This window comes from Macaca thibetana, chromosome 20 (assembly GCF_024542745.1).
Source record: "Macaca thibetana thibetana isolate TM-01 chromosome 20, ASM2454274v1, whole genome shotgun sequence".
Lineage (NCBI taxonomy): Eukaryota > Metazoa > Chordata > Mammalia > Primates > Cercopithecidae > Macaca > Macaca thibetana.
In genome coordinates, this window is record NC_065597.1 from 73,009,371 (window position 1) to 73,032,200 (window position 22,830).

The 22,830-nt window shown below is 51.8% G+C and overlaps 1 protein-coding gene across 1 annotated transcript in view; it reads left to right on the top strand.

The window, feature by feature from the left end:
* Positions 1-4,431: 4,431 nt before the first annotated feature.
* Positions 4,432-22,830, top strand: part of LOC126944712 (3-phosphoinositide-dependent protein kinase 1-like) — a 66,506-nt gene continuing 48,107 nt past the window's right edge. Inside the window, 1 exon segment of the mRNA XM_050774500.1 lies at positions 4,432-4,530. The gene's annotated coding sequence lies outside the window, so the exon portion shown is untranslated.

The following is a 22,830-nucleotide window of genomic DNA, read 5'->3' on the forward strand; positions in this document are numbered from 1 at the left end:
AGTTTGGACCTGGCCTGGCACACAGGGTCACTGCTGAGTCATCTGTGACTTGGGAGTAGGGAGCAGGGAGGGTGGACACAGTTGAGTCAGAGGCAGGTCTGTGGGCAGCGATGTCTGCCTCTCCCCCACGGGAGCTGGAGAGCAGTGGCACCCCATCATAGCTCACTGCAGCCTTGATCTCCTGCGCCCAAGTCATTTTCCCACCTCAGCCTCCCGAGTAGCTGGGTCCACAGGCACATACTACCATGCCCGGCTATCTTTTTTTCTTTTGTTTTAGAGACAGGGTCTTGCTAATGTTGTCCAGGCTGGCTTTGAACTCCTGGATTCAAGCAATCCTCCTGCCTCAGACTCCCAAAGTGCCAGGATTACAGGTGTGAGCCACCATGCCCAGCCATAATTATCTAGTTGTAAGGCCAGCTGATTAATTCGTCTCTCCACATAATAACATATTCACAGGTTGGGAGATTAGAATGAGAACATCTTTGGAGAGGCCATTATTCTGCCTTTTAGAGAGAAAGGCCTAGGACAGGAATTCCCACTGCTCAGGTTTAAAGGAAATACTATGTTGCTATCATTGGTTTATGAAGGCGCCCCTTTCTCTACATTCCTACCAACATTGGATATTTTCCACTTTTGGGACTTTTAGCAGTTGTTGAGCCAGCCCATTTTACCTCAGGGAAAACTGAGGTTTAAGGAGGGGAAATTACTTGCCTAACATCTCATGCAACTTTCTGTTTCCTGACTCCCCGTCAAGTCTGATTCTCTCTTGGTGTGCCTTATATGGGAGGATATTTACCCGGTGGCTTGGAAACCACTGAATGTATCTTCCATCCACGTATCTGCAGCCCAGCAAATGTACATTGGGAGCCTCAGACATGTGACCAGGGCCTTGTGGGCCAGAGGCAGACAGGAGACCATGTTGTCTTTTTTTTCTTTTCTTTTGCTTTTTTTTTTTTTTTTTTTTTTTTTGAGACAGAGTCTCCCTCTGCTGCCCAGACTGGAGTGCAGTAGCTCAATCTCAGCACACTACAACCTCCGCCTCCCTGGGTTCAAGTGATTCTCATACTTCAGCCTCCTGAGTAGCTGGGATTACAGGCATGCACCACCATGCCTGGCTAATTTTTGTATTTTTAGTAGAGATGGAGTTTCACCATGTTTGCCAGGCTGGTCTCCAACTCCTGACCTCAAGTGATCCACCTGCCTCACTCTCCCAAAGTGCTGGGATTACAGGTGTGAGCCACCGCACCCGGCCAGTGTTGTGGTCTTTTGAGAGCCCCCTTTTCTCTCACCTGATCTCCCTGCCCCCCATTTTCCCCTTTAGTCCCCTTTCCAGGTGCTACTGAGTAGCTGTAGGGTCAGTCTAGAAATGCCAACCAGCTTGGGATCCTTGCTGGGAGAGCCCTTCCTTCCCTGGCTTTGTAACTCAGGGCCTTCTGGTGTGCACACCTGCAGGGACCAGGCCGGGCCTGTGCTTCTTGCTTCTCTCTTTCTCTCCCTGAGATTGGAATCCTGACTCTGTCCTCAACTAGCTTGAAGGGGCCCCCAGGAATGGCCCCTCCTGGATTTCATACCCTTGTACAGTCCTGTTTCACTTTGTAAAACATTTAAAAAGGTTTTTTTTTGTTGTTAGAGAGAGGGTCTCACTTTGTTGCCCAGGCTGGTCTCAAACACCTGGCCTCAAGCAGTGCTCCTGCCTCAGCCTCCCAAAGCACACCCGATCTCTTTCTATCAGGGTTGTTGTGTGTGACCAGCAGATGTGTTGGAAGTGATGGTGTGTCACTTCTGAGGTTAGGTCATAAAGACGCGGCGGCTTCTATGTTGCCTGTGTTCTCTTTCTCTTGGGCCACTTGCTCGGGGGAGTGCCAACTGCCAAGGCTTGAAAGCACACACTCCTGGGAAAAGGCCCCAGTGGTGAGGGACTGAGGCCTCCAGCCCACAGCTGTGGGAACATGGGAATGAATCTTTTAGGAAGTGCATCCTTCAGCCCTGCTCTAGCCTTTATATGACTCAGTCCAGGCTGCAATTTTTTTTTTTCGGGGGTTGGGGGGCCAGAGTCTTGTTCTTGTTGCCCAGGCTGGAGTGCAATGGCGCGATCTCGGCTCACCGCAACTTCTGCCTGCTGGGGTCAAGCGATTCTTGTGCCTCAGTCTCCTGAGTAACTGGGATTACAGGCGCCTACCACCATGTCCAGCTAATGTTTGTATATTTTTAGTAGAGACGGGGTTTCACTATGTCGGCCAGGCTGGTCTCAAAATCTTGACCTGGCGATCTGCCCGCCTTGGACTCCCAAAGTGCTGGGATTACAGGTGTGAGTCACCGCACCTGACCAGCCCCGGCTGCATCTTGATGGCAACTTCACGCGAGAGCCTGAGCCAGGCCACCCAGCCATGCCTCTCCTGCATTCCAGACCCACAGGAACCATGAGTTAGACCTCTTTGTTGTTTTACACATCTAAATTTTGGGGCAATTTGTTAAACAGCAGTAGATAACTAATATACTAGCTGTAGGGCTTTGGGCACGTTCCTTAGCCTCTGCACCCCTGTTTCCTCCCTCGTGCCATGATCGTTGTAGAGGTGAGTGAGGAATGTGTCGTTGCAGCACAGGACCACACACATAAGGCAGCTTGCCAGCCCCTCCCGAGATGTTTCTGGTTATCTTCTTGCCCCTCCCTAGATGGACCGTGACTTCACAACGTCAGGCCAAGTTATTGCATTCTTGGCCTGAGGTCATCCATTGGCCATGGACAGAGGTTCTGGGCAGGAAAGGGTGAGATAAAGAGAGGGGTCAGTCCCCTTCCTCCAGCCCGGGTCCGGAGAATTGTGCTGGGCCAGGTGAGACATCTGCTCCCTGTGTGGTGTCCTAGGATGGGCAGCTGGACCTGACCCATGGGGAGGTTTCTCTGTGTCTCCAGAGGGTAAAGGGGCTTCTTGGTCTGGCTTCTCTAGCGCTTGGCCAAGCATTCTGGCTGCCATTAAGGCCTCCAGCAAAACTGAGAACTGTCCTTTCTTCCTTGCCCTTCAGCTGCCCCTCTCTCCTCTTCCCTCTGGTGCCTTGTCAGCTGCTTTCTTCACATAACAGACTCCTTGTGACCCTTGGCCCCTGCCCCTGAGGCTCCTCCACCCTGGGCTCCGTGTTCTAGAGTTCACCATGTACTATTTCCTCAAGTTGTTTCTACTTCACTGCTTCCCTTTTCTCTGTGCATTACTCAAGAACTGCATGGCCATGTGTCAGTATAAAAAAAATAAAGGGCTGGGCGCGGTGGCTCAAGCCTGTAATCCCAGCACTTTGGGAGGCCGAGACGGGCGGATCTCGAGGTCGAGATCAAGACCATTCTGGCTAACACGGTGAAACCCCGTCTCTACTAAAAAATACAAAAAACTAGCTGGGCAAGGTGGCGGGTGCCTGTAGTCCCAGCTACTCGGGAGGCTGAGGCAGGAGAATGGCGTGAACCCGGGAGGCGGAGCGTGCAGTGAGCCGAGATCAAGCGACTGCACTGCAGCCTGGGCAACAGAGTGAGACTCCATCTCAAAAACAAAAACAAACAAACAAAAAAAGTAAATAAATAAATAAAAATTAAAAAAACAGAATCGCTTGAACCCGGGAGGGGGAGGTTGCAGTGAACAGAGATCGAGCCACTGCACTTCAGCCTGGGCAACGGAGCAAGACTCCGTCTCAAACCCACCCCCCCCCCAAACAAAAAAAACAAAAAACAAACACAAACAAAAAAATCATGATCCACAACTACTACAAACAAAACCAAATCGCCACAAAATCATTTATGGACAAGGACAGAAGCTCTGAGGCTGCCTCCGGGACGATGGACAGTGGTAGGATTGCTTGTTTTCTGCCTTATGAACGTGACTTATAGTCCAGATTTCCTTCTGTGAACGCTTGTTAGCTGTGAACTAGCGAAGCTGCGCCTCCGCGTTTACGCAGTGCCGGCTCCGGAGTCCGAGCCCCGGGTTCGAGCTCAGCCCCACCGCGACCTCGGGGGTGACCCTGGCCGGAGCCCGGTCCCCTCTGAGCTTCAGTTGCCCGGTCTGGGAGCCGGGAATGACAGCTCGCCCCACCCTCGCCCCGCCCCGGACTGGTTCTCGCGAGATCCCCCTGCCCAGGAGGGGCCGAGCCTCTCCCGCCAGCCAGGCCCCAACCCGGAAATGCAGCTGGGGCGGAGGCGGGGCCCACTCAGGCCGAGGCGGAGCGACGATGGGTGCGGCCAATGGGCGCGGGCGGTGTCTGCCGTGCGACGGAAGCCCTGCCTGGCGTCGCGCGGGGGCGGGGCGTCGCGCGGGGGCGGGGCGTCGCGCGGGGGCGGGGCGTCGCGCGGGGGCGGGGCGTCGCGCGGGGGCGGGGCGTCGCGCGGGGGCGGGGCGTCGCGCGGGGGCGGGGCGTCGCGCGGGGGCGGGGCGTCGCGCGGGGGCGGGGCGTCGCGGCCATTGCTGGGGCTCCGCTTCGGGGAGGAGGACGCTGAGGAGGCGCCGAGACGCGCAGCGCTGTGGGAGAGGCGCCCGCGCCGACGCTTGGCCCATGGTCAGGACCACCAGTCAGTTGTGAGCGCGCTGCGGCCGCCTGGGCGCGCCGGCTTGTTACCCCGCCGGGTGCGGCGGCCGCCCGGGTCCGGCGAGGCGGGGCGGCCCGGGGTCCCCAGGGACGGATAGCGCCTCACCTGCGGCCGGGCGGCCGGGCGGGGGATGGCGGGCGCCGGCCGAGGGCACTGCTCGACTGCGGCGGGGAGTTCGGGCCTGGGTTGCGGCGGGCGCCGGCCTGGCCGGGGGCGCTGACAGACGCGCGGAGGGCGGGGGAGGCCGGCAGGTGTCACCCGGCCCAGCGGGGTGGAAGTACCTGGAAAGTTTGTTTTCGGCTCGGCGCAGCTTGGAGTGGAGCCTGCAGGGTTACCTTTTGGTTCTGTCTGTAGAGGAACCGCTCTGGGCTTCCACCTGGAACGGGGTCCCTGGCGTCTCCGCCTGCGAGAGAAACAGAAGGTGCAAGTTCTTGCTCGAAACCCCTGACGCGCCTGGGCCCCCGTTTCCAGATTCTCGATGACAGTGGTCGGGTAAACTCTCCTTTTACCGCCTGGCCAAGGGGCATTTGGGTGCTTTTCCTGCCCGTGGCTGTGCTCAGCGTTGTGGGAAGCCCCTGGGAGGCAGAATGTGCAGGATCACCGAGGGGAAAGTGAGCTTGACAGGTAGGAGGGATTTTACGGGAAGGACCGAAACAAACCACTTGTTGGGTGAACTGTTTTGCTAAAAGTATCGCTGGTGTTTATTTTCTCTCTATTGCTGAAAGTATCCCTGGTGTTTTTATATTTTCTACACGGTAAGTTCTACAGTCTGGGGACGACGGTATGCGATGTGCAGTGGGTGACGGAAGAACGTCTACATAGCTTGCAAAATTTGATTTAAAAGGCAAACATTTTAAATGAAGGAAAACCAAAGAAATTTACTTGATTGATCCCTTATCTTTCAGGATGCGGCTTTTATTTTATTTTATTTATTTATTTATTTATTTATTTATTTGATGGAGTCTGGCTCCCCTCGCGCAGGCTGGAGTGCAGTGACGCGATCTCGGCTCACTGCAACCTCCACCTCCCGGGTTCAAGTGATTTTCCTTCCTCAACCATCCGAGTAGCTGGGATTAAAGGCGTGTGCCACCATGCCTGGCTAATTTTTGTATTTTTAGTAGAGGCAGGGGAAGGTATGGGCCTTCTTCTGAGAAAATGCAGTGACACTGAATTTTGTAACGATGTCAGGAGGCTCTTGAACCTTCTGCAGCTCACTCATGGACTTTGTAGAGATGCATGATAATCCAAAGTGTTACGGAAGAGGGTTCAGTTGAGAAAAATGTTGGAGAGTGAAAGGGATGCCTTTCGCTATTTCGCATATGTGGCTGTACCCCAAAGTGCCCTGACTAACACGCAAAACATCAATTAGGCGGCTTGACCAGGCTCAGCGGAGGCTGGGGCCGAGAGTCATGTTGAAGTCTGTGAGGTTAACCTGCACCCAGTGACAGTCATGGCGAAGTTTGTGAGATTAACTCGCATCCAGTGACGCTGTTGCAATGCAAGGTGTATATTTGGTGTCATCCACGAGAAGAGGAAAGAGCAAATTTTCTCACGGCCTTGGCAGTTCCACATAATAGACGTTTAGTATCTGTACTTTTCTTCGCGTAAGGCAGCTATTTTGCACAAAAAGACTGGAATCCAGTGAGCAAGAATGATAGAATACAGGATAGATTTCCACATGAGGAAGTGTCAGGAACGAGGCTTTTGCATCTCTGTCAGCTGGATTTCCACATGTGTACATATGTGAGAACATGCCGTGTTTCCTGTCCATAATGGTGGAGGCAGCCCTAATTTTGTATTTTCACTTCAGGGTTGGGGTGGGTTTGCATCTGGACTTCAGGGTGGCCCTGTAGGCCCTGTGTGAGAAGCCCCTGCCCGGTGAACTTTCCCATGTGTGTATGCGTGGACAGCCAAGAGAGGGAGCAGTGCGAGCGTGAAGGCAGACAGTGGCCTGGCCCAGTCTGATGCTAAGTGGGCCAGAGGCAGTGAGTACCATTTCTTGAGCTGACTACTTAAGCCAGGCGCTTCCCTAGGTACTTTCACACCTCGTTGCAAGGTAGCTGTTGTTCCCATTTTACAGGTGCAGAAGCTGAGCTGCAGAGACGTTAAGTACCTGCCTCATAAGTGGTAGAAACTCCAGTGTCACCCTGCCCCTCACGTTCAGAGCCCCCGAGGGAGGGTCTGCCGGGCAGCTCAGCCCAGCACTCTCTGTGTAAGGAAGTCTTCAGTGCCACCGTCCAGGATGTCTTCCCGGGGATTGGGCCTGAACGTCTTGACCATGCTGTGCTGGAGACAGGAGGGGTGTCTTCATGTGGATTGACTGTACATATTTCTTTGGCAGATGGCTGAGCTCTGTGACCCCGGGGCCTGTTTCAGCCTCCTGCTGTCAGAAAGCAGCTGTTTGGAAAGAGGCTGTGATTCGGCCTTGTTTGAGGGCCGATACTCTGAATGGGTGAGGCTTGGAATCCTCCCTTTGGAACAAAGAAACATGTAATGATTTTGCTCAAGGTAGAATTGGGGGACTAGGCAGAGTGGGCTCCTGCCCTCCCTAGGGTGGTTCTGTCTTTTGCAAAGGTGGCTGCATCCTTAGGGGAAGGTGAGGGGAGAAGCAGAGAGCATGGAGAGCAGTGGCTTTCGATTTCTCTCTCTCTGAGTTGGGCCGGACTCTGGACGTGAGGCGGAGGGAGTGCATGGCTCAGACGCTCAGATGCTCGGAGTGCTTCCGGCTGCTTTTCCGTTGGTAACTCACGTGTTCTTCGTGCAGGTTGGCATTTTTCTTTCATGGGTTTTTTTTCACTGGTCAGAATTATAGTCTTCTGATTGTATGTACATAGCTGGTTATTATCAGATACATAATTTAAAAATGTGCATCTAAATATAGATTTTATTGGTGAACGCATTGTGTTCTCATTCCATAAAAAGTCTTTTTTTTTTTTTTTTTGAGACCGAGTCTCGCTCTGTCGCCCAGGCTGGAGTGCGGTGGCGCGATCTCAGCTCACAGCAAGCTCCACCTCCCGGGTTCACGCCATTCTCCTGCCTCAGCCTCCCGAATAGCTGGGACTACAGGCGCCCGCTGCCACGCCCGGCTAATTTTTTGCATTTTTAGTAGAGACGGGGTTTCACCTTGTTAGCCAGGATGGTCTCGATCTCCTGACCTCATGATGCACCCGCCTCGGCCTCCCAAAGTGCTGGGATTTCAGGTGTGAGCCACTGCGCCTGACCCTCCATAAAAAGTCTTAAGCACAAAATTATGTTAGAAAAAAAAACCCTGTCTCTATAAAAAATACAAAAATTAACCGTGCGGTAATGGCACGTGCCTGTAATCACAGTTACTCGGGAGGCTGAGGCACGAGAATTGCTTGAACCTGGAAGACGGAAGTTGCGGTGAGCGCAGATGGCGCCACTGCACTCTAGCCTGGCCAACAGAGTGAGACTCCGTCTCAATAAAAAAAGAAAATCTTAGCAGACTCTCCTGTGCAGATGCTGCTGGTGCTGAGCTTTGTGTCTGGGGCAAAAAAGGTGAGGGCGGGCCCCGGTTGGTTTAGGAGAAGTGGTTATGAACAGAATGGGCCCCATGCTCCCGGCCTGAGGAAATTCTTTCGTGAAAAAGATTGCTTCTGCAGCTTGGAGGGGGATGGTCCACCTCATGCTCCTGTCCCTCTCTCAGCCCCAGGGGCAGAAGGGAAACAGTCAGTAGCAGCACGGCCATTGCAGATGGTGCCCAAGGTGGGAAGGTAGTGTCTGAGCAGGAGGGGGTGGCCGGCCTTTGTGGGGCTGCTTCAGAGAGCTGGGCAGAGTCTGGGCCCCAACGTGGACTAGCAGGGGAGGAGCTCTCCTGGCTGGGGTGGCCACTCGGGGAGGTCTGGGTTGCCTGAGCAGGGAATCGGCCTCACCTGATACAGCTGGCTTCTGCTGGGAGGCTGGGTTTGCAGCCAAACTCTGAGACCTTTTGGACAAAACATGCCAAAGAAGTTGGTGATGATAAGAAATTCATACTAAACTTGTTCTATTAGGGCTTTTTTCGTTTCAAGTATATGATTTCCCTTCGGTAGCTCTTTATTTTTCAAATTAATGTTGAGCATCGAGTCAGAGTCAGGTTTTGAATGACACAGGATGTTTTCAGATCCTGTAAGTTTACCTGAAGCTATCAAAATAGTCTCCTAACAAAATTATTTAAAGCGTAAACTATTTTGGAATACTTTTAGATATGTAGAAAAATTACAGACAACACAGAATTTCCATAATATACCCCAGCCAGCTTCCTCTAATGCTATCACATTACCATGATGCCTCTGTCAAAACTGAGGTGTTCACACTGGCACCACACTACTCACCGAGCGACGAACTTGTTTTGGATTTTGTCAGTTTTCCCCCATGTCCTTCCTATCTCAGGACCACGCCCCCGGTGCCACACTGCATTGCATTGTCCTGTCTCCTTTGCCCCCTCTGGTATAGGATAGCTGCCGTCCTTCCTTGTTTGTCATCACCTTGGTACTTTTGAAGAGTCCTGGTCAGGTATTTTGCAGGATGTGCCTTCATTTGGGTTTGTTTGATGTCTTCTTGTGGTTGGACAGGTTGTGGGGTTAAGAAGATCCCACAGAGATGAGTTGTCCTTAGTGCATCGTATTGGGGTACATGACATCCTCATGACTCATCACTGGTGACGTTAAACAAAATTATTTACAAAAATTAAAAAAATACATTATTTTTTGTTTTAGAGATGAGGTCTCGCTCTGTCATCGAGACTGGAGTGCAGTGGTGGGATCATAGCTCACTGTGGTCTCCAACTCCTGGGCTCAGGCGACCCTCCCACCGCAGCCTCCTGAGCAGCTGGGACTACAGGTACACGCCACTGTGTCTGGCAAAATTAGTTTTACTTTACTAAAAGGAAGCACGTAGGCTTTGCTCTTTGCTACTTGCAGTTTTTGTGTTATAGATTGTAGGACATTCGTGGTGATTTAATTTCGGAAGAGACCTTCTTGCTCACCTAGTTGGATCCTTCCAATTTCTAGATGAAGACACTTGGGACCTGGAGGCCTTCTGACTTTTGGGTCAGAGCTGGCATAGAGTCCAGGCACCTGCTCCTCTGACCACTTTCTGCAGGCATGGATGCTCCTGGGACACTGCAGGGACAGAGCCGTCCCCAGCAATGCAGATCGACAGGGCTGGTTTCCAGTTGGGTGGGGCCGCATCCCTCCCGGGGATGTGAGGCAGGTTTGAGACGAGTCTGCTCCCCTTCTGTCTGCTGCCTCTTTCTTTTTCTTTCTTTTTTTATTTTTTTTTTTGAGACGGAGTCTCGCTCTGTAGCCCAGGCTGGAGTGCAGTGGCGCGATCTCGGCTCACTGCAACCTCTGCCTCCTGGGTTCAAGCGGTTCACCTGCATCAGCCTCCGGAGTAACTGGGATTACAGGTATGTGCCACCACCCAGGCTAATTTTGTATTTTTAGTAGAGACAGGGTTTCTCAATGTTGGTCAGGCTGGCCTCCAACTCCCGACCTCAGGTCATCCACCCGCCTCAGCCTCCCAAAGTGCTGGGATTACAGGCCTGAGCCACTGTGCCCGGCCTACGAGTAACTTCTTTTTTATTTTTATTTTTTGAGATAGAGTCTCGCTCTGTCGCCCAGGCTGGAGTGCCGTGGCTTGATCTAGGGTTACTGCAAGCTCTGCCTCCCGGGTTCACGTGATTCTTCTGCCTCAGCCTCCCTAGTAGCTGGGACTACAGGCGCCCGCCACCATGCCTGGCTAATTTTTTTGTATTTTTAGTAGAGACGGGGTTTCACAGTGTTAGCCAGAATGGTCTCGGCCTCCCAAAGTGCTGGGATTACAGAGGTGAGCCACTGCGCCTGGCTGGGGTAACTTCTTGCCGAATATTTTAGTAATATAAATCTTAGTCTGAATTTGTGTGTTGCCTAGATTCCATGTAGGGGAATGGGCAGGTCAGAAGGGCGTGGCCTGCGGTGTGGCGAGGCGCTAATAAGTGCTGCATTTTTCCCCCAGCCCCTCCTGGTTCCCTGGTGAACATACATCAGCCTCAGATGGGCAGACCCCCTACTCATGGTGGGGCTGGGAGTGTGGACTCTGTAGTTGGATTCTGCTTGCGAATTGTGCGTGACCTCACTGTGGAGCGTTTGACTGGACAAAAACTTGCTGTGTACTCAGTGTCCCCATCTGTAGAAAGGATGCTGATGGTACCCACCCCCAGAGTTGTTTTCAGGACTAATCACGATAATACATGTAAAATGCTCAGAAGACTGTGGCAAACAGCAAGCACTTAATAAAAAAATTTTTTTTTTAGCAGAGAAAAATGGCATTTTATTGATTTTAAACAATAGCATTTAAAGTTATACCTATAAGTGGCACGCAGAAGATACATGCAGAGTTTAAAGAATGAAAATTAAACTCACATGTGCCCACTACCCTACTTGAAAAACAGGATTTACCAGAAGGCTCGAGTGGCCCTTCAGATTGTAGTTTCTGGCCCCACCCGTTCAGAGGTAACTCGCATCCTGGGGTTCATGTTGATCAGTGGTGTTTAAAGTATACCTGTAGGAAGTTCCAAAGTGCGGGAAGTGAACAAAACTTCCTTGCAGAGAAATTTTTTTTTTTTTGAGACGGAGTCTGGCTCTGTCGCCCAGGCTGGAGTGCAGTGGCTGGATCTCAGCTCACTGCAAGCTCCGCCTCCCGGGTTCACGCCATTCTCCTGCCTCAGCCTCCCGAGTAGCTGGGACTACAGGCGCCCGCCACCTCGCCCGGCTAGTTTTTTGTATTTTTTAGTAGAGACGGGGTTTCACCGTGTTAGCCAGGATGGTATCGATCTCCTGACCTTGTGATCCGCCCGTCTCGGCCTCCCAAAGTGCTGGGATTACAGGCTTGAGCCACCGTGCCCGGCCGAGAAATCTTGTACTTTGGTGTTTTCATCATATGTTTGTGTGACAAATATACAAAGACAATGTTGAAGATGTGGGTTAGTGAAATTGAGACCTGGCGCTTCCTGAGGCTGGCAGCCCAGTTGAGCCTGAGGACTAGACTTCAGACAGTTGGCAGTCCCCACCTCGTTGCCTTCTGTCTGCTCTGGGTAGGTGAGAGGCTCCTTGGGAGGCCAGTGGAGATGGCTGTGGGAGGAGAGATTGAGCAGCTGCCCTTGGAGCTCACCCACCCACGGCTCCTCCCTCCCCTCGTGGAGAAGTAGAAACAGCTTTCCTCCGGCCCTCACCTGTTGCCCGGGCTTCCGTGCTGGTTGGGGTGAGCTGCGTTTTGCTGAGTTGCACCGCGAGAGAGCATTGGCGACCACTTGCCTGCTGTGGGCCAGCTCCCCGTCTGCCTGTGGTCACGGACCAGTGTGGGCAGAGCCTTCGGACATGGGTTGCTGGTACGAGCACACCAAGAATCCGGTGTCATTCCCTCATCCCATGTCATTAGCCTCATTTTATAAAAGAGTCTTGATGGGTCGGAGAGGGGTGGCTTATCCACAGGTAAGCTGTAAGCCTGGAACCCGACGGGGCCATTGGTTTTGCTGCTTCACCACAGTTGTCCTTGGTAGTGGCAGCCTGGGGGGTGGAGGAAGGTAGTGGCGTTCCCTCCCTAACACCCCCTGCCTCCGCCTGGTTTTCTGTACTGGGCCTAGCTTTGTGGAGTTTCCTGGGGTGAGAGGAAGTTTTTACCAGAATGTTCTTTGCCAGTGAGCACAGCTGACCTGAGGGTAGTATCCCTTTGAAGATGAGCTGGTTGGATTGTAGCAGCCTCCCACAACTTTGGTCCGGGGGCCTGGAGAGAGCAGTTCCTGCTTGCCGTGTGTGAGAGTGTGCGTGTGCTGGCTGTGCGTGTCCACTGCATTCCCAGGCTCCAGAGCACACACTGCCATTCAAAGGTAGCTTAGCTTTTTGTTCGGGATCCTTTCTCTTGCTGGCTGCACTGTTCATCTGCGGGACAGCCTCTTGACCATAGGAGGCACCCTCATTTCCCTTTTCTTTTGGAGTTGGAGTTTCGCTTTTGTCGCCCAGGCTGGCGCGATCTCTGCCCACTGCAACTTCCACCTCCTGGGTTCAAACGATTCTTCTGTCTCAGCCTCCCGAGTAGCTGAGATTACAAGTGGCCGCCACCACACCCAGCTAATTTTTTTGTATTTTTATTAGAGATGGGGTTTCACCATGTTGGCCAGGCTGGCCTCAAGTGATCCTCCCACCTTGTCCTGCCAAAGTGCTGGGATTACAGGTGTTAGCCGTTGTGCCCGGCCTGATTTATCTCCTGTGTGTGAGGGATCTCAGCCTTTCTGTATAGTTTTGTCCTCAAAGTTATAGTTGGGCCTTCTAATCCAGTAGATATTTAAGGCATTTGGAAAAGGGGACACACTTCATTTGGCTTTGAAAGGCTTATTTTATGATCCAATGACCATTGGTTGAGAAAACTTTATGTATGTGTCTTCGGTGTTACTTCGTTGTGAAAGTGCTTCCAGCCGGCTCCAAGGCCTGCGCAGGTGAATCTTGTAGGTAGGTGAACTCAATAAATCCTCATAGCAAGCTTGGGAGGTCAGCCCTCCGGCTCCCTGACTTTCAGATGAGGAATCTGAGTCAGAGAGAGCTGAGGTAATGTGCCCAGGGACGGACTGCGAGCGAGTGGCAGAGCGGGCGTTCTGATGTTGCACTTAGAACAGCTCTGTCTCTTTGAGGCCCAGGACTAGTTCAAGCGCAAAAGGCTTAGACAGAGAGAGTTTAGTAACTAATGACTGACTAATCTTTTGGATCTATTTACTCAGGTGATATTTTGGATTTTAGTCTTCTGCAGCAGTTTTGTAGGGGGAAAAAGGAACCACCTTAGGAGCCAAGACATGTTTAAGTAATCTAGTTGCAATTATTCAAATATCGCATGTATAGAGAACAGTGGCATCCCCCTGAGGCCGAAAGACTGTTTCTCATTGCACTAACCCCGAGTCTTTGGAAGCTTCTAGCTTCCCAAGCTAATTTCTTCTGTAAAATCCTTGCTTGACCAGGTGCGGTGTCTCACACCTGTAATTCTAGCACTTTGGGAGGCTGAGGCGGCAGATCACGAGGTCAAGTGGTCGAGACCATCCTGGCTAACACGGTGAAACCCTGTCTCTACTAAAAATACAAAAAATTAGCCGGGCGTGGTGGCAGGTGCCTGTAGTCCCAGCTACTCGGGAGGCTGAGGCAGGAGAATGGCGTGAACCCGGAAGGCAAAGCTTGCAGTGAGCTGAGATCGCACCACTGCAGCACAACAACCTGGGTGACAGAGCGAGAATATGTCTCAGGAAAAAAAAAAAAAATTGACTCTGCATTTAAAAAAATCAATTTTTGTCTACCTGGCAGTTAGTCTCGCGAGTGAAGCTGTTGTGTGCGGCTCTGGAAGACTTGAGGTGACTCCTGAAGAGAGACTTCATGGGAGGAGAAACCCACAGGCCATCTATTTTCCTTTGCTACAAGATTCATTTGCATTTTAATCTCTTTGCTAATTAAATGATTGCTACATTTAGCACTTTTGAGTGTGGGATGCTGGATATTTTGATGTTGACATTTTTCTAAACACTCGTTAAGTGACTGAACAATGTGCTGCATCCTTCAGTTGAGCCTGGATTTATTTTTGGTGGATATGAAAATGTAATTATATCTCAAATTAATTTTCCCTTGAGAGTTTCTACTTTTTTTTTTTTTTTTTGAGATGGAGTCTTGCTCTGTCTCCCGGGCTGGAGTGCAGTGGCGTGATACCTGCTCACTGCAACCTCTGCATCTTGGGTTCAAGTGATTCTCCTACCTCAGCCTCCCTAGTAGCTGGAATTACAGGTGCGTGCCACTACACCCAGCTAATGTTGGTATTTTTAGTAGAGATAGGGTTTCACCATGTTGGCGAGGCTGGTCTCGAACTCCTCACCTCAGGTAATCTGCCTGCCTCGGCCTCCAAAAGCGTTGGGATTACAGGTATGAGCCACTGTGCCCAGCCAAGAGAGTTTCTACTTTTTGTTTTTTTTTCTTTAAAGAGAGAGGTTTCTCACTATATTGCCCAGACTGGTCTTGAACTCCTGGACTCAAGCCATTCTCCTACTTTGGCCTCCGGAAATGCTGGGATCACAGGCATGAGTCACTGTGCCCTGTCTGCTTTCTACTTTTTTTTTTTTTTTTTTTTTTTGAGACGGAGTCTTGCTCTGTCGCCCAGGCTGGAGTGCAGTGGCGAGATCTCGGCTCACTGTGATCTCTGCCTCCCGGGTTCAAGCGATTCTCCTACCTCAGCTTCCCAAGTAGCTGGACCTACAGGCGCCCGCCACCATGCTCGGCTAGTTTTTTGTATTTATAGTAGAGACAGAGTTTCACCGTGTTAGCCAGGATGCTCTCGATCTCCTGACTTCATGATCTGCCCGCCTCGGCCTCCCATAGTGCTGGGAATACAGGCTTGAGCCACCGTGCCTGGCCGATTTCTACTTCTAAGAGATGGAGACTCGCTGAACTTCATATGCAGAAAAGTTAAAGAAATTGAAACTCTTAAGTTCTTACATACACATTTTATGAAACAAAATCCTCAGAAAATGCCCAGTTTACCCATGGGCTACATTTTTAAAAGTTTCAATTTGTTTAAAACTCAGGGTTTGTTTTCCTATTAGAGGTGTGGCTGGGGGCTCGGGGCTTGGGGTGCGGGGTGCGGGGCTCGGGGCTCGGGGCTCTGGGCTCTGGCTTGCTAAAACCTGAGTGCCTGCTCTGGAAAAGAGCAACAGGACCAGCACCTGGTGGTCCCATCTGCCTGTGGAAATAAGTAGGGGGAAGTGACTCGTCATTGAGTGCCGTGGGGGGATGTGAGAGACCCTCTTCCAGAGACTTGGGGGATGGCACCTGGTAGGTTTAAGGACCTAATCTGTTGATGGTGCTTATTCTCCCAGCCACATTCTGTTTAGAACATTGGCCTTTCCCTGTTCTCAGTAGACCTGTGCCATGACACGTCTCTCACATTTCTCAGCACTGATGAAGTAACAGAAGCTTGTCTCGTCAGTGGAGTAGAAGGTAGAAGAGGACAGAGGGGGTCCTGTCCTGAATGGGGAGATTGATTGGTTGCCAGAACTGAGAACGGGGTGTGGAAAGACATGGTTGGCGGAAGGCTCCTGGTTGGAAAGAAGCTGCAGTGACCCGGGCAGGCCTTGGCCATGAGGAGCCCCAGGGCGCCAGTGTGCAAGGCTGCTGGCGAGGCAGACCACAGCTGCCTGCCTTCCCTTGGGTGTGGGTGCGTGCACCTGTGTGTGTGTAGGAAAACCCAGTGATCAGATCATAACCTGGGAGTGGGGGGCTTGCATGGTGACACCACACCTGTGAGGTGGGCACTGGTGTTTTTGGTGGACTTCTCTTGTGAGGAGCTCCTTTAAAAAAAAAAAAAAAAAGAGATTGAGAGAGCGAGCAAACCCTGCTCTGTTGCCCAGACTGGAGTACAGGGTCTTGATGATAGCTCACTGCAATCTTGCACTCCTGGCCCAAATGATCCTCCCACCCCAGTAGTAGGTGGGGCCACAGGTGCACACCACTGTGCCTGGCTAATTATTTTTTAATTTCTTTTCTAAAAAGACAAGGTTTTGTTCTGTTACCCTTGCTGGAGCGCAGTGGTATGACCACGGCTCACTGCAGCCTCAGCCTCCTGGGCTCGAGTAATTCTCCCACTTCAGCCTCCCTAGTAGCTAGGATTACAGGTGTGCACCACCACAGCCAGCAGATTTTTTTGTTTTTTTTTTTATTAGAGGTGGGGTCTCACCATGGTACCCAGGCTGGTCTCCCAACACCTGGGCTCAAGCAGTACTCCTGCCTTGGCCTCCCAAAATGGGGGACTACAGATACGAGCCACCACGCCTAGCCCATTTTATTAGGGAGGACAAGGAGAGTAGACAGGTTCACCTGGGGTCTTATTGCTTTAAATTGTTCCAGAGATTTAAATTTCAGAAACTACTGAGTAACCAAAATTGTTTACTTACTACAATTTTAGGTCACCAAATGGGTGGCAGATTGATTGGGCTGTGCAGGGACTGAAGGACTCACCCCCAGGCCCAGAGTTGCTGGCATCCCTGAGGTTGTGCTGCCTCTGTGGGACTGAGTGCTGGGAAAGGGGGCATTTCGGGAGCCTGGCAGGACCTTACCCTGCACGTGGGCCTGGCACTGCGTTTCCTCCAGATCGTGGCAGGCGGTCTCGGGATGCTGTTTATGCAGTTTAATCACTACCTGAAAATGCTGCAAAACCTTCCCTTTACAACAATAGTAGTACAAATAAACATTTAGACACTTCGCACTCAAAGAGGGCTTTTTCTCAGGCTTTTTATTTCACAATTGGTGCTAAAAAGTGCTTTAAAAGGTAATATTCAACCATCTTTTTTTGGCTGCAGAAATCAAGTTATTTATTAAAACACACCCATGGTAGCAAGTTCTGATGGCCCTGAAGAGGAGGCAGAGGCACTGTGTTGAGCTTCTAAACATCATCCTACCAGGGAGGGACCCTGACAGGTGCTTGGCTGCCGTGCTGTGGCCGAGGCAGGAAGGAAGTTACAGAATTCCACGAAGGCAGAAGACTACCAGTAGACAGGTCCCATGTCATCACACCCGTGAGAGTGGCAGTGGTCTGGTGGCCACAGAGATACCTGACAGCATGGGTCTGGAGCCAGTGATTGGCTGGCTTCGAGGCTCCTTCGGGAGGTGCCTGGACCCCGATGGACGGCCCCAGGCCTCACACTTCCCCCTTGAGGTTTGCAGAGGGTGCCAGAAGTGACCCCAGAAAGGGTACTCTGAGGTGCTGGGGTCCCTACCCAGCAGCCAGGGGCTCTGTCTGCAAGTGGCCGTGTCGTGGCCATGCTGAACAGCTGTGATTCCAGAGTTGCACGTGCCTCCTTTGCTCTGCCGGGAAGGCTCCGGTGCTCTCCCCACCTTCTCGAATCTTTGCTCAGATATCAAGATATCACCTTCCCAGCGAAGGCTGTCTGATTATTTGAATTTGCACCGCCTCCATCCAAATAGTCCTGTTCTCTTTGCCTGCTTTATTTTTCTCACAGTAATCGTCACCATCTGACACGTTGTGCATTTCCCTGCTCTGTATTTTGAAGTCTCTCTGTCCTGCTGGAATGCAGGCTTCTTGAGGGCATGGTCTTGGTTTCGTTCTTTGCTGTACTTCCAGTGTCCAGGACAGTGCCCAGGATGGAGCAGCTGCTCAGCCAATGCTGTGGTCTTGATGGGACTGCATTCGCTTTACGTCATTGAAGCTGCTGGCATGGAAGCGGTGCCGTGGCATGTAAAGCATGCAGTGGGAAAGCAGTGGGGTGGGGGTGTCTTTGTCTGTATTACATCATCTGTTATTGCCGTTTCAAAAATCCAGAGGCCTTTCTACACTTACTTACTTGGATGTTGATTTCAAAATGACCGATGCTTCTTTCTGACTCATGAAGGCTGCTGTCTTTGGAATCTGACATTAGGGGGAGGCGAAACTTTAAAATGTGTGGGGCAGCCTGGTGTGGTGGCTCAGGTCTGTAATCCCAGCACTTTGGGAGGCCAAGGAGGGTGGATCACTTGAGCCCTGGAGTTTGAGACCAGCCTGGGCAACATGGTAAGGCCCCAACTCTACAAAAATTAGCTGGGCACAGTGGTGCACACCTGTGGTCCCGCTACTCGGGAGGCTGAGGTGGGAGGATCACTTGAGCCCAGGAGGTTGAGACTGCAATGAGCTGTGATTGTGCCACTGAACTCCAGCCTGGGAGACACAGTGAGACCCCGTCTCTTTTTTTTTTTTTTTTTTTTTTTTTTTTTTTTTTTTGAGACGGAGTCTCGCTCTGTCGCCCAGGCTGGAGTGCAGTGGCCGGATCTCAGCTCACTGCAAGCTATGCCTCCTGGGTTCACGCCATTCTCCTGCCTCAGCCTCCCAAGTAGCTGGGACTACAGGCGCCCGCCACCTCGCCTGGCTAATTTTTTGTATTTTTTTGTAGAGATGGGGTTTCACCATGTTAGCCAGCATGGTCTCGATCTACTGACCTCGTGATCCGCCCATCTCGGCCTCCCAAAGTGCTGGGATTACAGGCTTGAGCCACCGCGCCCGGCGACCCCGTCTCAAAAAAGAAAAAAAGTGGCCAGGCATGGTGGCTCAAGCCTGTAATTGTATCATTTTGGGAGGCTGAGGCAGGCAGATCGCTTGGGCTTAGGAGTTTGAAACCAGCCGGGACAACATAGCAAAACCCCATCTCTATTTTGTAAACATTTTATATATATAAAATTTTTGAATGAAAACTGTGTGGTACGTGTTTAGCCGTTACAACGTTTCACTTTCTGGATGTGAGTGTGACCCTCCCTGCTCTGCAGTGCCATGTAAGCCATCATCGCTTTTCCTGGGCCAGTGATGCAGCTCCCCAGCTGGTCGACCCAAGCCCCTGGCCAGCCAAGGGGCTGCCCTAGACTCTCCCAGTACCCGCCCATCTCTGCATAGCCACCCCCACCACTTTATCTGGATGGTTCTGTAGTGAGGTCAGTCTGGACATTAGCTTTCTGTGGGCGGGGACCATGTCCTCTTATGGGCTGTGTAATTGGGTGAATAGTGTAGTTAAGTCACCTCCTTTGAGAGACTTTGATAAGCAAAATAGTGAATTTTTCTTTTTATTTATTTACTTACTCTTTTTTATTTTTGAGGCAGGGTCTCCCTCTGTCGTCCAGGCTGGAGTGCAGTGAAGTGATCTTGGCTCACTGCAGCCTTGACCTCCCCAGGCTCAGGTAATCCTCCCATCTCAGCCTCCCGATTACCTGGGACCACAGGCACATGCCACCGTGCCTGGCTAATTTTTGTATTTTTAGTGGAGACGGGGTTTTGCTGTGTTTGCCCAGGCTGGTCTCAAACTCCTGGGCTCAAGTGATCCACCCAACCTGGCTTGCCTTTTTTTTCTTTTTTTTTTTTTTGACATGAAGTTTCATTCTTGTTGCCCAGGCTGGAGAGCAATGGTGCAATCTCGGCTCACTGCAACCTCTGCCTTGCAGGTTCAAGCAATTCTCCTGCCTCAGCCTCCTGACTAGCTGGTATTACAGGCATGTGCCAGCACGCCTGGCTAATTTTTTTTCTGTATTTTTAGTAGTGATGGGGTTTCTCCATGTGGTCAGGCTGGTCTCAAACGCCTGACCTCAGGTGATCCGCCCGCCTCTGCCTCCCAAAGTGGTGGGATTACAGGCGTGAGCCACCACACCGGGCCTTTTTTTTTTTTTTTTTTTGAAGACAGTTTTGCTCTGAGGTCTAGGCTGGAGGGCATGATCTTGGCTCACTGCAACCTCTACTTCCCAGGTTCAAGCGATTCTCCTGCCTCAGCCTCCCCAGTAGCTGGGACTACAGGTGTGAGCCACCACACCCACCCTTTTTTTAACTTTCATTTTTTGAGATTATGTCTCACTCTGTCACCCAGGCTGGGGTGCAGTGGTGCAACCTCAGCTCACTGCAACCTTGATCTCCTGGATTCAAGCAGTCTCCATATCTCAGCCTCCCAAGTCGCTGGGACTACAGGTGCACACACCACACCTGGCTAATTTTTGTAGAGACGGGTCTCACTGTGTTGTCCAGTTTGGTCTTGAACTCCTGAGCTCAAGTGATCTCCCCGCCTTGGCCTCCCAAAGTGATCTACTGCGCCTGGCTAGACTGAGTATGTCCTTATGGCTTTGGAGAGAGTGGTGTGCTGCAGATGTCACTCCACGTCCTGTGCTGTGTGCAGCTGAGCAGGATGGAGGCCTCAATGTCTCCCCATAGTGCTTCCGGGACTGTGGACTTGGGGTTGCCAGATAGGCTGTGAGCTGTGCGAACAACACAGATGTGCCTGCCTGGTGGGGGCGGATGCAGGGGCTGGAGAGAGTCCTGAAGTGAAGGCAGTGGCGTCCTGGGAATTCAGGTGGAGGTGCTGCCCATCTGGTGGTTGTAAACTTGTCATCTTCTCCCTGCCCCTTCAGCTTGGCCTGGTACCCCGCATTTTCCCCATCCCTGCATCTCAGGAGTACACACCCTCCATCCTCTGACTCTGGCTGAGCCTCCTACCTCATATCCACCAAATCAAAAGCAGGACAGGGCTCAGCTCCAGCTCCAGGTCATTGTGCACCAGCATACTGTGTACTGATGGTTTCAGACAGGTGTGCACAGCAAAGTAAGATGAGGAAGTGTTTATGTTTATGTGTCCTCAGGTGGCGGGTACTCCTTGGGAGAGAAGCTTATTCACACCTTTGAGTCTTTTGGCCTGGGTGACATTGCCAGGCTTTTTTGTTTGTTTGTTTGAGACAGAGTTTCACTCTGTTCGTGAGGCAGGAGTACAGTGGCACAGTATCTCGGCTCACTGTAACTTCCGACTCCCTGGTTATAGCAATTCTCCTGCCTCAGCCTCCCTAGTAGCTGGGATTACAGACACATGCCACTATGCCTGGCTAATTTTTGTATTTTTAGTAGAGATGGGGTTTCACCATGTTGACCAGGCTGGTCTCAAACTCCTGACCACAGGTGATCCGCCTGCCTTAGCCTCCCAAAGTACTGGGATTACAGGTGTGAGCCACCGTGCTCAACCAAAAAAAAATTCTTAAATCAGAGAAGTGGCTGGGCACTGTGACTAACACTTGTGATCCCAGCACTTTGGGAGGCTGAGGCAGGTGGATCACCTGAGGTCAGGAGTTCGAGACCAGCCTGGCCAACATGGTGAAACCGTCTGTCTACTAAATACAGAAAATTATTTCTGTATTTCGTAGTTCATGCCTGTAATCCCAGCTATTCGGGAGGTGGGATAATCTCTTGAACCCGGGAGGCTGAGGTTGCAGTGATCCGAGATCACGCCGCTGTACTCCAGCCTGGGTAACAAGAGCAAAACTCCATCTCAACAACAACAACAAATCAGAGAAATTGGGTATAATGCCACAGCAAGTGAAATGTCAAAGGCTGACATTTGGAAACAGCATTGTCAAGCGGAGTTTTAGCCAAAACCTGTGCTGTGACAGCTGATCCCAGAGTCCAAAAGAAACTACCAGAGGAGGCGGCGCTTGCCGCCGGAGTGCCCGCCGCTGTCTGCGAGAAGGATGGATCGCGGGCGTCTCTCACCAGGAAGATGCACTTCTGCCCAGATGTCGGGATTAGTGGCATCGTCTCGCAGTAGGGGTCTCACCCTCTGCTGCTGAGGAAGTGGCACTGTCACCCCATAGGGGTGTGTCCCCGGCTCCTCTCAGTTTCTGTGCGCTGACCAATCTGCGCTGCTTTCCTCCCCAAACGCCCTCCGTTCCCTTCGGCCCCTTAGCTCCTGTCTGCCGTGGACTCATTGTTCCATGGGGCTCTTGGTCCCGCTCCAGTACAGTTGTGTCCATTTAAAGTCACGTCCCCTTGTGGGGAATCTCACTGCCATTTCACACGGTGTGTATTGTGGAAATAAGGTTCTTCCTGTTGCCCAAACATAGCATGAGGATTTTAAACTACCTTCTTCAGCCTGGGCCCTCCCCGCTGTCTCCCAGGCTCCCTGTGCCCGTACCTGTGTTTCTGTCTTCCTCCGTCCCAGGTGAGGCTGCAGGGCCGTGTTGCACACATGGCCCACTCTGTGCTGAGCGCTTGGAGTGAGGCCACTAAGACTTGGTAGGTTTCTTTCTGATGTGGGGGTGGAGTCTATGAAGACAGCAGGGTTTCTCAGCTGGGAGTGGTTGACCTGTGGTCCGGGTCTCTCTATTGTGGAGACCTGTTCCTGGTAGCATGTTTAGCAGCACCCCTGCCTCTACCCGGCAGGTGCCAGTAACACCTTCTCCCCTGACCCGGTTATGACAATCAAAAACAACCAAAACTTAGACATTGCTAAGTCTCCCTGGGGTCACAGTCGTCCTGGTGAGAGCCACTGGGATAGACTGTGTGCCAGGGCCCTGTGTTCCTGAGACTGGGCACCCACGCTGTGGGCTGGGTGTTAGCGCGGCCTCGTGGCCAGCTCCCAGAAGGAACCCATGTAGAGGCAGCCACACGACGGTTCCTGTGACTGGCTCAGCCAGTGGTCTGTTCTCAAACTGCTGTGGATGCGACGCATTGGGGAGGAGCTTTGATACCACATGTGAGCTGACCAGGTGTTTTGGGGACTGGGCTGGGAGTCCTCTTTGTGGAAACTTGTCCACACCAGTGCCACAAGGGATGCTGAAATGCACATCTGTGGCGGATCTTCTGACTCATTTTTGTCTCCCTCTGACACCCCATAGCCAACACCACCAGTACCAGCAAAGCACACACTGTCCTTCAAAACTCGGTCCTCATGGCGCCTCCTGTCTCCTCGCATACCTGCTCAGATG